The sequence below is a fragment of the Trachypithecus francoisi genome, unplaced genomic scaffold, assembly GCF_009764315.1.
Source record: "Trachypithecus francoisi isolate TF-2019V2 unplaced genomic scaffold, Tfra_2.0 Lachesis_group6, whole genome shotgun sequence".
Taxonomy (NCBI): Eukaryota; Metazoa; Chordata; class Mammalia; order Primates; family Cercopithecidae; genus Trachypithecus; species Trachypithecus francoisi.
This window is the reverse complement of record NW_022681471.1, coordinates 105,221,703-105,236,960: the sequence shown is the minus strand read 5'-3', so window position 1 is coordinate 105,236,960 and position 15,258 is coordinate 105,221,703. Positions and strand designations below refer to the sequence as shown.

Sequence of the window (15,258 nt, the reverse complement as noted above, 5' to 3'; positions counted from 1 at the left end):
CTCTTAATTGAAGCAATCTTGCATAATGAGAATTGCCTACCGTTTGGATTGTAGAAGAAAATTATTAGTAACTTAACCTCTAATCATATGTAGATTTTTCAATTTTCTCAATTATTACAAAATTATTAAATTTTCTGTTTCTAAACTACTCTAGTGAGAAAACTTATCTCCGAGTAAAATTGCTATATTATTAATGTGTCACTAATGTCTAAGAACACACATTGTTTTAATATGCAACATACACCAACTATCAATGATTTTTGGAAGGAAACACGTATTGTGATGCTTTCTATGCAAAGGAAGCATTTAAAGATGGCATTCAGCTCAACCTCATTATGATGCACTTAATAGCCTGAAATTTCAACTTTTTGTGACTTTTTCACATAAATAAGAAACTTATTTTCTCATATATGTTGGACCTTTAACGCTAGAAATCATAAAATATTGACATGCTTTATTTTATATAGAATTAGAGCTAGAAAAATGTTTATAACTCATATTTTTGAAAAATCTATTGTCTAAGATAAGTCTCATAATTTCTATGTTACTTGATACTATGTATGTGTATTAACCCATCTAGAGGATATTAACACATGATTTAAACAATGCAAATGAAAGTAGCATCATGAAAATAACCCACTTTTTTTTTTTTTTTTTTTTTTGGAGACAGAGATTTGCTCGTCACCCAGGCTGCAGTACTATGGCACTATCTCAGCTCACTACAACCACCACCTCCTGGGTTCAGGCAATTCTCCTGCCTCAGCCTCCCCAATAGCTGAGATTACAGGCATCCGCCACCATGTCCGACTAATTTTTGTATTTTTAGTAGAGACGGGGTTTCGCCATCTTGGCCAGGCTGGTCTCGAACTTCTGACCTCAGGTGATCCACCTGCCTCGGCCTCCCAAAGTGTTGGCATTACAGGCATGAGCCACTGCACCTGACCCTAATCCACCTACTTCTAAGTGACTTGGAGAGTCACGTTTCTTAAATTGTTTCATCTACCACCACTTAAAAAATATACACGCATAAACAGAAGACAGTCAACATTTTCGTACAGTATTAAAATCATCTTGTACTTATATGCAGCTCAGTCACAAGTGAGTTTTCAGTTTTTCTTCATAAATATCAATGTTATTGCTTTCAGCATAATGTAACCGGTTTTTATTTTTTGTAGTTTCACTTTCTACTCAACTTATTTTGAATTATGTTTACAATAAAAGCCATAGCTCTCAGTGATATGAGACACCCACAGGAAATGTGCCAGCCGTAAATCAATGAATTCAATAACTTCAACCACCTAATTATTATGAATGCGTATATGTAGGTTTTTCTAAAACATACTTGAATTTCTTTAGTGAACTTCCTAGTGACCCTGTCAGTACTTGTCAGGTAAAATGGCAAGTAACAAAATGGTTAATAGATTAGTTGTGGGAGAAAAAAGTTTCAAATGGAGAAAATCTTATCTCTTAAGTATAAACTATACCATCTGCCTGATGTGATGATGCAGATCTTAAAAGTCAAAATGTGGGAAATTTATTGTGGCCCATCAACTCCAGTGAAGAAGACAGTCAATGGAAGAAGGGGCAAACTCAAGCTTTAGCATCCTATTCATAAACAAAATAGAGACTTCCAAGTATATACAGCATCTTCTCTCTAGTACTACAAGACATATAGTGTCCACTGAAGCAGTATTTTAAGCCTGTAACCCCATAGGTGGAAATGCATAATTGATTTTAGTGGGAGTACAAATCCAAATAAAGGTCTCCTATTCCAGGTTGCATAAGATTTTCACATTTATTGAAACTCTGAGATATATTAATGTGATGCATGTAATATTGCAGTTTTCTTCACCGAATGAGTCACAAAAAACTAATATGGTAGTTCTCCTTTATCCGCATGGGATATGCTCCAAAATCCTCTGGTGGGTGCCTACAACTGCATCTACTACAAAACCCTATATATAGTATTTATGAATTTATTTTTCTTTCCTTATAATTTCACAGATAGATTTGTTCTTACCACAGATTTTGAGCCACCCCAGCATATGATTTTTTTGCCTTATTAAGTTGGGAATTGTCACCTTTTCACATAAAGAAAACCCTTTACAGTTTTCCTTTGGCATATGTGAACTGCCAACATAACTACTCTTGCACTTTGGGGCCATTACTACGTAAAATAAGGGTGACTTGAACACAAGCACTGCGGTACCATGACAGTGGATCTAAGAACCTAGACAGGTAATAATGGGTGGGGAGCATTGACAGCATGAAGACGTTGGACGAAGGGGTGATTCAGTCCTGGGTGGGACACAGGTGGGATGGCACAAGATTGCATCATGCTACTCAAAACGGCATGCAATTTAAAATTTATGAATTATTTCTGGAATTTTTCATTTAATATTTTCTGACCATGGTTGACTGCCAGTAATTGAAGCCAAGGAGAGCAAAACCATGGATAAGGGAAGGAGGGAGGGAGGGATTGCTGTAAACACTCTTTTGGGTATACAGGCAACCTATTAAGACAACTATTTTAAAAATGCCACTAAAAGTGTCCTTTGTATCCAAATAACGATTATAGATAATTTTGATAATTTATCGGAGCAAGTTTGTGATTCAGCTAATATTTAGCTTACAGTTAATGATAGCCATCTTTTTTTTTTTTTTTTTTTTTTTTTGAGACGGAGTCTCGCTCTGCCGACCAGGCTGGAGTGCAGTGGCCGGGTCTCAGCTCACTGCAAGCTCCGCCTCCTGGGCTTATGCCATTCTCCTGCCTTAGCCTCCCGAGTAGCTGGGACTACAGGCACCCGCCACCTCACCCGGCTAGTTTTTTGTATTTTTTAGTAGAGACGGGGTTTCACCGTGTTAGCCAGGATGGTCTCAATCTCCTGACCTCGTGATCCGCCCGTCTCGGCCTCCCAAAGTGCTGGGATTACAGGCTTGAGCCACCATGCCCGGTGATGATAGCCATCAATGCATTCATTCATTGGTAATTAATTTACTATATAACAAATATGTATCAACTATCTGGATATGCCAAATATAAACAGAAGATGTTACAGGCTGAATAGTGTCCCCTGAAATCCATGTTGAAGCCCTATGTCCCACCTACTATATCAGAATGTGCCCATATTTGGAGATAGTGACTTTAAATAGATGTTAAGTTACAATGAGTCTATTAGGGTTGCTCTATTCCAATATGATGGGCATCCTTATGAGAAGAGGACATTTGGACACAGCAAAACACCAGGGATGTGTACAACACAGAGGAGAGACCACGTGAGGACGCAGGAACAAGGCATTCATCTGCAAGCCAAGGACAGGGGCCTCACAAGAGACCGACCCTTGCCAGTACCTTGGTCTTGAACTTCTGGCCTCCAGAATGGTGAGAAAATCAGTTTTTATTGTTTAAGCCACCAGTCCATGTTATTTTTTAATGATAGCCCTCACAAAGGAGTAATACAAAAGACATTTAAGAGAGGTGGATTATTTTCAAGAAATACGTGTCTAAATGTCTGTCGAAGAAAATAATACCAACCCCTTAAAGAATTGCAAATACTAAACAAGAGTATGTATTGGAAAGTATTATTGATTTGAAACAAGTTATTTAAGAGTTGGTCGTTGTTTACATTTTGCTTGATCATGGTTCTTACATCAAATCTAAGAACTGCCAAGGGTCATCTATTTTACTGTATTCACTCTGGATAGGCACCCATTACATCTTTACAAATAGATGTTTAGTCTTCAAGTACATTCTTTAAAGGTTTCCAACATGACAGAGCATACATATCCTTTAGTAACATATTCTATTGCTTTAAACCTATGTTATTCTTAGAAAATACTCAATGAACTGAAACTAAGTCACTTCTGTAGCAATGTAGGCATAGTGCTTTCTACTGATCTCAGTGTAAGTAGATAAGTGAAACAGAAATTACTTGCTCATACGCTGTACACATCTGCCCGTACATTTTTGTGATGTCATATGTACAAGTATAAATAGATGTACACAAAGTGCTTACATTTATGGATTTACCTATTTATTGCTTAGCAATTGGCGTTAATTTGAATTACAAAGAATGAAGCAAAACATTGAAAGACTATCCCTCAGCTCTAGAATCAAAGATGCTGGTTCCTATCATTGCCTGAATGGCTTTAAAAAAATTGCTAGACAAGTGTAAGAAATTGGATCAAATGGGGCTAATATTTTTTTTTAAAGAACCACTGTATTAGGATTAGAAACCTCTTCTAGAGAAAAAAGAATATGTAACTTCAGCTCAGTGTTTCTCTGAGTTTCTATTTACGTACAGGAATCCCTTGAGCTTTTAGCAATAATGCACATTTTTAGAGCTAGATAAACATTATACACATAAATGTAAAACCAATGAATTATAAACTCTCACAAAATGGTAAAAGAATTTTTATTTATGTTCTCATTTTGTCTCAGCAGTAAGCGAAGCTAAAGGTCAGCTCACTTTGTCTAATATATTTTCATGGACTAAATCACAACTCCATTATCGTCCATGCTCAGATCCACAATGGGGAGGATTTTTTCCTCCCATTTAATTCACATCTCATATTGTTATATGTGCCAAGGACATTTCTCATCTGAATTCCTTTGTTTAGTTGAGTTGCCATTTCAATGCAAAAGTGAAATATGGCTACTAAAAGAACATTTGGATAAAGGTAAGTGAGGAAAATTTGACAAGCCTGGGAGGTAAATCTTAAGTATGGTGACCCTTGAATTTATGGGAACCAGGGACAGAATATGAAACCTCAACTGTACCCATCAGTACTGGCATTAAGACATAGAGTGTTCCCAGGCATATATCCACTAAGGTGGAAACAATTATGTGCCATGGACCACACAATGCATCAGCAACAGGGCTTTATAAAAGAGAAACCAAAAACAACCCATCTTATTTCATTGTAGGTTAAGACCCTATAATACACTCCTCCACTAAATGAATTTTGTGTGTAATGAGCCTTCTGAAAATCACTTATTTCTTGATTTTTCCTTCTTACTTTATCAACAACTATGCAGTTAAAAAGTATAAGCAACTTAATCTTACTGATGGTGAAATGGAAATCACATCAAAAACCACTGAGAACAACAAAAATCCATTACGAGGCTAGAAATGTGGCAGAGTCCTACTGAATAGCATTTAGCCAAGGGTGTGGTTTGGTTCTCAGTTTTACACGCTTCTACAAACTTAACTGGAGCAACATACTATAAAATGGTGTACCTTATATCTTCACTAACATATGGTACAGGGCAGATATTTTGATGAGTTATGAAACAATTACTGGAAGTGTTTTTTGAAAGCATAATTCTTACTTCTATTTAAATGATCCTGTAATAATCTTGTGTCTGAACTCAAGGAACTTTTAGCTGTCACTTCCAAAGGGGCAAGTTACGGATGAGGAAACTGACAGATTGGTTAAGTAACTTGTCTAAGGTCACAGAAGTCACAGTACTGAGTGTCTGGGATTTGACCTCAGATCCATTTGGCTACAAGTTCATGCTCGTTCATAATGGTATTCACTCAGTAGAGCATTCATTATAAAAGATATGCCTTCTAATTTGTGCTACACAACCTACAATGAGACATCCGGATGCTGAATCCCTTTGGAGTCTTTTCATATTTTGTTTTAGCAGAAGTTTGACTAGATTTAACATTTTATCTAATCTGCTTGACAAGGATTTGAAGCTTATAATTTGATTCAAAAACATTTCACACTGTAACTCTATATTTGTTTAATCTTAAAACGTCAGAAAATACTTGCACTTCCAGATTAAGAACATGTGGCCTTTGCCAAGACTTATTTTTAAAAAGTAAATATGACTGAGTTGTTAATTAAATTCTGCCTTTACAATTGTGCTCAAAGTGTAGTGAGATTTTAACTTGAAGAAGCATGTTCTTCTCTACGCTATTTCAGTCAGTTTCATATATCATTTACTTGTATGAGTATACAAAGCGCTAATGAATAAATCTGGAAAAGCCTTTTTATTGTTGTCACTGCTGTTATTATTTGCAGGATATATTTAATGTTTTTTGGCAGCTTAATAAACTCTGTACTCTCCAGCTCCCACCAGTCTATTCAGTTGGGATACCAGGAATAAAGAGCAGGAGTTCTAAGGAGCATTCCAGCATAACAGTCTTCTTTCCAGCATTCATCACATTCCCAGGCATTCCTTGGTACCAGGAGGTTTCCTCTTCTTTATCATTTTATACCTCGCAGACTCTGAGCTCGTTGAGGTGGGCTCCTACCTTTGAGATTCATGTCTTGCACAAATGTCCCAAAGCTGAATACTTCCACTGTAGTTATCAATAGGTGGCTTTCTCCCCCAATTTTTGGCTTAGAATTATCTTTTTGGATCTTTGAATCTGCTAACCATTACATAAAATATAAACTTCTTGCATTCTCACTTCAGTTCTACTGTTGTCCAACTTCATAACATCTGTGAACAAACTCAATCTTGCTGTGCTTTAGTTTCTCACCAGTGAAATGGAGATAAAAGTACCGACTCTCCTGGCCAGGTAACTGCTAGGGTCAGATAGATAAGTAAATGTGAAAGTGCTCTTAAAACTGTGATGAATTACTGAGATGCTTGTGATAGTAAGACTTTAGAGCTCAGTCAATAAAAAAACCAGCCTTTATTCCAGATGTGATAAATCTGGAGCATGACAGAATTTTACTACAGAACAAAGTTAAACATTTTAGAAGGACACTAAATTATAATTTTGTTTGCATTTTTTCTATAGTTGATAAAGCTTATGTTTTGTATAAGAGTTGAAAATCTTTTACCTTTACATTTTTAAACACCAGGTCATGTTCCAATAGGTATCTTTTTTTTCTTTTTCTTTTTTTGAGACAGAGTCTTTTTCTGTCCCCCAGGCTGGAGAGCAGTGGCACGACCTGGGCTCATTGCAACCTCCACCTCCCAAGTTCAAGGGATTCTTGTGCCTCAGTTTCCCAAGTAGCTGGGATTACAGGTGTGAGGCACCACACATCTGGCTCATTTTTGTATTTTAGTAGAGACAGGGTTTCACCATGTTGGCCGGTCTCGTCTCAAGCTCCTGACCTCAAGTGATCTGCCCACCTCGGCCTCCCAAACTGCTGGGATTGCAGGCATCAGCCACTGAGCCCAGGCTCCAACAGGTATCTTATTTAAAAGTAAGGGCATAGAAAATAAATATCCCTCTATGTCTCATGCCACATCTTGACATCACAAGAAATCACAAATTCTAATGTACATACCTAATAAAATGCATAAAATAATGCAGGTGTAAGAGAATGGGTAGTAATGGGGACTGTGGCTAAATGAAGAGCCTGTGTTGGAAAGAACAGGGCAACTTGACTCCTGCTCTGGTTACTACGTAGAAAAACAGACTGACGATCATTAGATCATTTGCTTTCTCCAGAGAGGTTAGAAATTCTTTGTTCATGTCACATTTTTCTCACTTTCAAACAATGCTAACTAATACAATACTATTAAATACCATAGGGACTAAATAGAACTTTATCTGAATACATCTGTAATTTTAGATACAATAGACCAATTCCTAGAAAAACACAAATGATTCAAGCTGACTCCAAAATGGAAAATCTGGAAATATGCAATTTTGAAATTCCAATTAAAAATGCACATTTTTATGTGTATTAAATACATAAAAAATGTTAATTTAAAAGTTTCCTATTTGCACATTCCAGTTATGAAGCAAGTTCCCAAGCCTGCATAATCAGGTACTTAAACCTAGCAAGCATATTACAAGAAAGGAAAATAACAGGCCACTTTCATGGACATAAAGGAATAACTATGAATCAAAGAAAATCTAGCAATACACAAAAAAGATTACACGTCTTATCCAGGTTTAGTTCATTTCAGGAAGAAAGGCTTTAACATTAGAAAACTAAGCAATGTGATTTGACATATAGCAGAATAAGTAAGAAAACAAATATGACTATCTCAAATGATTCTGGAAATATATATAAAATTTGGCATCCCGTAATAAAACCTCTTAGAATATTAAGAACAGAAGGTACCTACAACAAACCTACAGGAGAGATCATACTTAATGATGATTTATTAAAGGTCTTGCCTCTGAGACTTAAAATGAGAAATAAATAACCACAATATTCCCATTGTACTAGAGTATTTATACAGTACAATATGTCAGGGAAAATTAATAACATGAAAAATAACTGGAAAATGAGAAAGAAAACTGTCATTACTCAAAAACAACCTATATATGTACATCTGAATAACACTATAGACAATGTATTCAAATTATTAAGTAATGTAGCAAGGTCTCTGGATACAAGACCAAGAAAAAAATCAATTGTATTTCTTCATATCAGCACAAATAGAAAATGAAATTTCAAAAATATATTCATAACAGCAAAAATATAAAAAAACCGAGAAATACATCTTAGAGGAAGTTTAGAGCCTTTACTTTAAAAACTATAAAACATTACTGAGAGAAAATAAAGGCCTAACTCAATGAAAGGTTATTCCATGTTCATGGATTGAAAGACTTTATGTAATTAAAATGTTAATTCTGTACAAGTTGATCCAGAGAATAGATGAAATCAATTAAAACCACAACAGATTCTTTTTGGGGGCAGGGTTCACAAGCTGTTCTTAAAATTCATATGGAGATCGAAACGGCCAAAAGCAGTCAAGATAATCTTTAAAAAGGAAGAAAATAAAATGGCTTTTATTGACCAACTGACCAAAACAAACTTAATGTAACTAAACTCTAGACAGGTTTTTATTTAACTGTAGGCTCCTGACCTCTCTTTTCTTAGAGCAACTATATATATTATATATATATAATATATATAATTATATATATACATATAAACTTTAAGAAAACTTGCAACCATAAACATATTCTCTGCCTCTTTGAGATGTAACTCTTCTAACCCGAGAATATCTTCTCAAGGACCTAGGAGCCATCTCTTTGAAATGTAATTGTTATGATAGCACGCCTATCTCTCCCAGTCTCTGTGGGAGGTAGGAGCCTAACTTCATTAAGTGCAAATTAACAATCATAGATTGCCTAATCACCATTCTAACCCCCTAACATCTTCCAGTAGTTTTCTACTAGCTCTCCCCAGTGCTTAAAATCTTTCCTGCCTTTCTTTCATTGGAAACAATTTCCATCTCTCTCCCCTATGGCAATAGTCTTGATCCATATTTCTGTAGTCTGGAATAAAGTCTTTCTTGCCTGTTCAACTGTCTGTGCAAGTTTTCTTTTACAGTATTACCAGATACATGCCAGGCATGGTAGCTCAGGCCTATAATCCCAAGACTTTGGCAGGCCAAGGCTGGCAGATCACCTGAGGTCAGGAGTTCAAGACCAACCTGACCAACATGGTGAAACTCTGTCTCTACTCAAAACACATGTATCATGGGACTTCATCTTGTAATCATGTGAGCCAATTCTCCATGATAAACCCCTAAACGTATATTTTATATATACATATACACATCTATCTATCCATCCATCCATCCAGTTGGCTCTGTCCCTCTGGAGAACCCTAATACACCCTGTCTTTATACATTCTTTACAATTTTTTTTTTTTTGGGAAAATCAAAATACAGTATGATAGTCTTGCTACGTTGCCCAGGCTAATCTTTGAACTTTTGGCTCAAGCAATCTTACCTCTCCAGCCTCTCAAAGTGCTGGGATTACAGGTGTGAGCCACTGCACCTGGCCTCATTCTTTTCATATACTGTTAATTCTCCAAAACGTTAGGCAGTAACTTCAATATTAAAGTCATTTAACAAAATAATTCAAATGGCTTTTATATGGCCAGAAATTCTCCTGGTTCTACGACCATACAGACTTTCAATACATCTATAGTTGGCTCTCAACTTTTAACTTGTACGGAATAACATATCTAAAAATAGGGATTGAACGACTTTGCTTTTTCTCTGGAAGATATTTTCATTAGCGCTTCTTCTATAAGCTATGGGCTTAACCATGTTTCTGGTTCTTTCTTTATTAGAAACAGTTAGCTCCCTAGAACAAAAGGCTTTCTTTATGTTCTTTTTACAGTCTTTTTTCATGCAGATTTTTTTAAACCATGCTCTCTTGATTTACCATTTATCCATTCTAGAAACTCTACCCACCTCCCACCAATTTCCCTTATGATGGCAGCAGCAGCCTGTATGGAGCAGCCGCTACAAAGATGCCAGCAGCAGCAAGGGAGGCATGGCCAGAGCTGTGCACTTTGTGGAGCCACCAAGGGCCAGCAACAGGCAGGAGCCCTGTTCCCTACTCAGTTGTCAGGGTGGGACCCCATGCTCTCAGGTGCAGCTGCAGCCACCCAGCCACAGCTCTGGACATGGGCATTCCTGTGCTCTTGGGGGCCTGGGAAGCCCCCTGCCTCCACATGCTCAGAATGTCTGCTCCCACAACCTGGCATCTCCTCACTCCCTGTACTGGCTCCTAGGAGAAGCAAAGTTGCAGCCAAGCCTGGGTGTTGTCACAATCTGGTTATGTGTGTACTCAGGACAGTGCTGGCATGCCAGCCCCCTGCTGCCTTGGGCCCTTCTGGACTTTGGGCACTGATAAGCATGAGAGAGAGGCTGAGTGGGAACTGAGGGTAGCTCGGTGTGGCCTGCAGGTACCCCTTGGCATAAACTGCCTGGGCTCCATGGATGGCATGTTGATGGTGGCAGGAAGCAGACTGGCTCCTGGGCAGAAAGGGGCAGGTCCAAGGAGAAACCCCTCCTTCAAGCCAGAAATGGCCTGCAGCTTGGGGGCTGGGCTGCCAGTTCTGGGTGGAGTTTGTGGCCCGGATTGAGAACTGATGGTGTTTTTCTGGGCCTATCCATGGCTGTCCATGAACCAATACGCATATACCTCCTCCCTTCTGAGCCCATAAAAATCCCGGACTCAGACAAATTTAGACATTGGGACTACCAGCTGCAGGAAGGAGCTACCTACTTTGGGTCTCCTTGACTCTTCAGGATGACCTGCCTGCATAAAGGAGCCACCCACCATGGGTCTCCCTTCTACTGAGAGCTGGACACTACCTAGGATGATCTGCCTGTGGAACGGAGCTACCCACCATGGGTCTCCTGAGAACTGTTCTCTCGCTCAATGAAGCTCCTCTCCACCTTGCTTACCCTCCAGTTGTCCGCGTACCTCATTCTTCCTGGATGTGGGACAAGAACTCAGGACCTGCTGAATGGCAGGACAAAAGAGCTATAACACAAACAGGGCTGAGACATGCCCTCCGCTCACCATGTTGTGGGCCATGAGAAAGAGAGAAGAGCCATGGCCCTTTGCAGATCCCAGACCTTGGGGCTCCTCAAGCCAGGGCTGTGACATGCTATAACACCCTCTTTGGGGCTCTGTGGTTCCTTGTGTCTCTAAGCTTTCAGGTGCCACCACGTTCCCCCTGTCCAGACATCGGTTCCTGCAGCAGAAGCTACATGTGGTACATCTGGTCCAGCCACAGCTTCACATGGAGCTGCCACCTGTACTGGCACCTGGAACTGCCTTCCACTGCATCTGGCATGCTTGGCTGTGCACAGTGACCAGGCCCTGTGCTTGCTTGCTCACATACTTCTTGCTGCTCTGTGCCTGGCTTGCCCTTGGCAGGCATGGGATCCGGCCTAGTAGTGCAAGCCAAGCACAGCCTGCCAGGCTGAGTGGGTGGAAGGAGCCCAGTGGGCACAAACAAAACCCAGGCAGAGAGGCTGCCTGCCACAGAGGTTTCCGGCTGGCAAAGTGACATCCAAGGATCCCACGACACTTACATGCACACTTTATCCATGTTCCTCCAATCTATTATTGAGATCTTTGCTTAAACATCACTTTCCTCAGCAATCATCTATTGCCTTCAAACTTCAGTTTAAGTCAGAATAATTTCCTATCACAAAAGCTTATTTATTGCCTTTATAAATAAGTTACATCCATTCTTTAACATTTGCTCATTAAAAAAAATACTTTATTAATGTCTATTCTATTGGATTGCATGTACCAAGAGAGCAGTTCCCATATCTACCTGCCTATCATAGTGACCATGGATGACAAAGAATTAGCATTCTGTTTCAATGAGGGAGACTGAGATATGGTCACCATTGTTCCAGGGTTCCGAGGAAGGCAGTAGGCTCTCAAATCACCCATCCCAACCAGGTAGATAGTGACAAATTCTCTTTTTTTCCACTGTCTTACCTGGTTACCCAAAACAATCCCTGGGACACGGTAAGAACATTAACAAGTACTTGTTGAAAAAAATTAAAATGGCATGTGGAATGCTTAGAAAGAGATGTGGTAATGACCTCTAAGACTGAAGACTATATAAATGACCAATTTTAGTTATTAAATTTAGTTTATAAAAATATTTCTCAATAAAATTAGTTCACTGGCATCGCTGCCTACAAAACAGACTCTCTAGGCACTAACATCCTGGAAGCCGCTAAAGTTAAGGACAAGATTCTAACCTGTGGTAATATTGTTGAGGGACAAGCTGAACCTTTGAGAGAGAGAATCTAATTATCAGAGAATGCACTTTTCAGAATATTACACTTCATAAGCTATGTCATCTTTCAGAATCTCTAAGCACATATGTCTGACTTTTCTTTGGTTTTTTCAAACCTTTTCCAAAGAAGACTCTAAAAGTATTTTAAAGTTCGAGGAATCCTAACATATCATCATAATAGAATTCACAGAATAAATCAATACATGCAGATATATTCTATCAGAAGTATTCTTAGAGTTCTAACTCAGAGTGTTAAGTATGCATCTCTCTCTTATTGGACTAAATGGGGACTTCCCTTCCTGTTTCCTCCATCTGTACCTCTTTACTAAAGACAGCTGGCTATCCTTTTTGAGCCTCTGGATGGCATTTCAACAGAATTGTAGCACAATGGATGAAGGCATTGTGGTGATGTGGGATGCCACAGAGAGGAAGAGAAGGTGTGGGATGGGCACTCAACACTAATAAGTTTTGAGAAATAAGTTATGGATAGCCAGACCCTGCTCTAGTAAAAAGCCTGCTAAAATCCTTCTCTGATTCCTGATGATTGTTTTTCTTTTAGGGGATCCGTATACCTGTTTCTCTTTCCTGTAATTTTTCTAATAACTTCTACCAGAATCCCTCTCAGTCCAGTATGAAACATATTATAGTCCATAATCCCTGCAGTTACCCTAGAATTATCACATACCCAGGGTATTTGTTTTAAATTTATGTTTTTATATTTTATTGATCTTTTAATACTTTATGATTTCTCCCTACTCCTCCTTCTCTACCATCTTCTCTTCCCCCTCTTCTTGCTTTTAAAAATTAAACTAGGTAAGACAAGATCATATGACTTGCAAAGAACCTAAGAAAGAATCACCTGTTTCAAAGTCAAATGAAAGCAGAGCATTCCAGGACAATTCCAGCCAATGGTTAAAAATAAGGTATAGAATTCAAGCATGGATTCCTTTGGGACTGAGGGAACTGATAGGATGGAGAAAGAAAGAAAAAGTTATAGCAAGGGCTTTCTTTCCACTTGATTCCTATTAATGCTGCCCTTTTCAACACTAGTCTAGATTATCTTAAAGTCATATGACACTAAAGAGCTATTTAGAGGCAAAATGAGAACATCAAATGAGGAAAAGAGATTGAAGAGAAAAGAGGAGGCTGGAAGGTAGTAGCCATTAAGGAGGTATGCAATCACGGACAAATGCAGATAGAGTTTATGCAAATTAGGGATAATCAATACATGTACCGATATTTAGTAGCTGTCTTTGGGCCAAAGAAATAAAGGCAGAAAATAAGGTGAAAATGAAAGCAAGTAAGAAAACGAATATAGAAGAGTTTAGGCCCACCACACAACCATCTGTGAGTTCTGTGGACTGTTTTTCAAGATGCCTTAACCACATAAGCATCACTTTGGATGAATTATATTGAAAAGCTATTTGCACTGGGTCAGCTAATGATGAAATGGGTGCTTTGAATTGTTATTTTAAATGGAAATACTCTATGCCTTAGAACAATGTCTGCGTTTAAGTATTTTTTTACCAGGAACCTCCCTTCAACCCCTGCTTCCCAGCCTTATTTAATATTAATTGAAAATTTCTGGTAAATACTGAATATTAGATTTTTACTCATCTGCAATTAGTTACTATTGTACCAGAATTATGGAATTCTTTAAAGCATAGCACTTTAGCTTATTATGAGTGTGTGTATATATATAATATAAGGATCATATATTTGATAATATATATCAAATCTAGGGTCATAAGTTTTTTAGATCCCTGAAATTTCATTGAAACATAAGCAATTAACATGGATCACCAGTATATATGAAATGCTGTGTTCTAGCCATGTCCAGCCTATTTGGTCAAAAGATTTTCCGTGTCATTTAATGATGGAGAACGAGATAACATTGTTGGAGATTAGCAGTCTAAAGTAGTAACCTGAGGAAATGACATTTCACTGGAATAAAAAAAAAAAAAACACACTTCACACAAAAAGAGAAGAAAACAGAGGTAAGGCTTTAAGAAAGCGTGTTATAGATTAGGTAGGAGAAACTATGTTTACTACTACTTTGGGCTGATAAGCCATTTAAACCCACATTGATTGGATTCTTGGACATACATATCACTTTTACTTTTGTCACAAAGGAAAGACAGGCATTTGGTGGTCAGAATGAGTGCATCAAATATAATCTATAATTATATAAAACAATAAATTAATGTGTTTTCCCTTAATATTGATATTCTGGTATATGTGTACAAACCCCATTGAAACTTTTTTACAGTAGAGGTTTATTTTTCTACAATAAATATCACAAATATATATATATACACACACACACACATTCACAATTGTATAATTATTCAAAACAATAAATTGTTATATTTTCCCTAATGCTGATGTTTTGGTATACGTACATATATCTATCGATTTTTTTTTTTTGTTTTTTTACAGTACAACTTTATTGTTCCCCATTTGGAAGAAAATACAAAAATTTTAAAATATCTACACATCATCTTTTGTTAAAATGTACTGGATGTGTTTCTAAAAGCATAACTACTACAACTCAGGTAGGAAGAGGGCTTAAAAGGCTAAATATCTACTTCAACCAGAATCCCATGACTTAAATATTCTGCTATACTCTCATAAAGACTACAACTGAAGGCTTCCCGGAATAAATACAGTGAAAGCATTCAATGTTTCATTATTTAATTAAATGTAATTTTTCTTGATTTTTATCTTTGTCCTCTTTTAGACTGTAGGCTTGAAGAG

General features: G+C 37.7%; 1 protein-coding gene across 1 annotated transcript in view; it reads right to left on the bottom strand.

Annotated features, from left to right (window-relative positions):
• DMD (dystrophin) overlaps positions 1-15,258 on the bottom strand; it is a 2,224,438-nt gene that overhangs the window by 1,560,534 nt on the left and 648,646 nt on the right.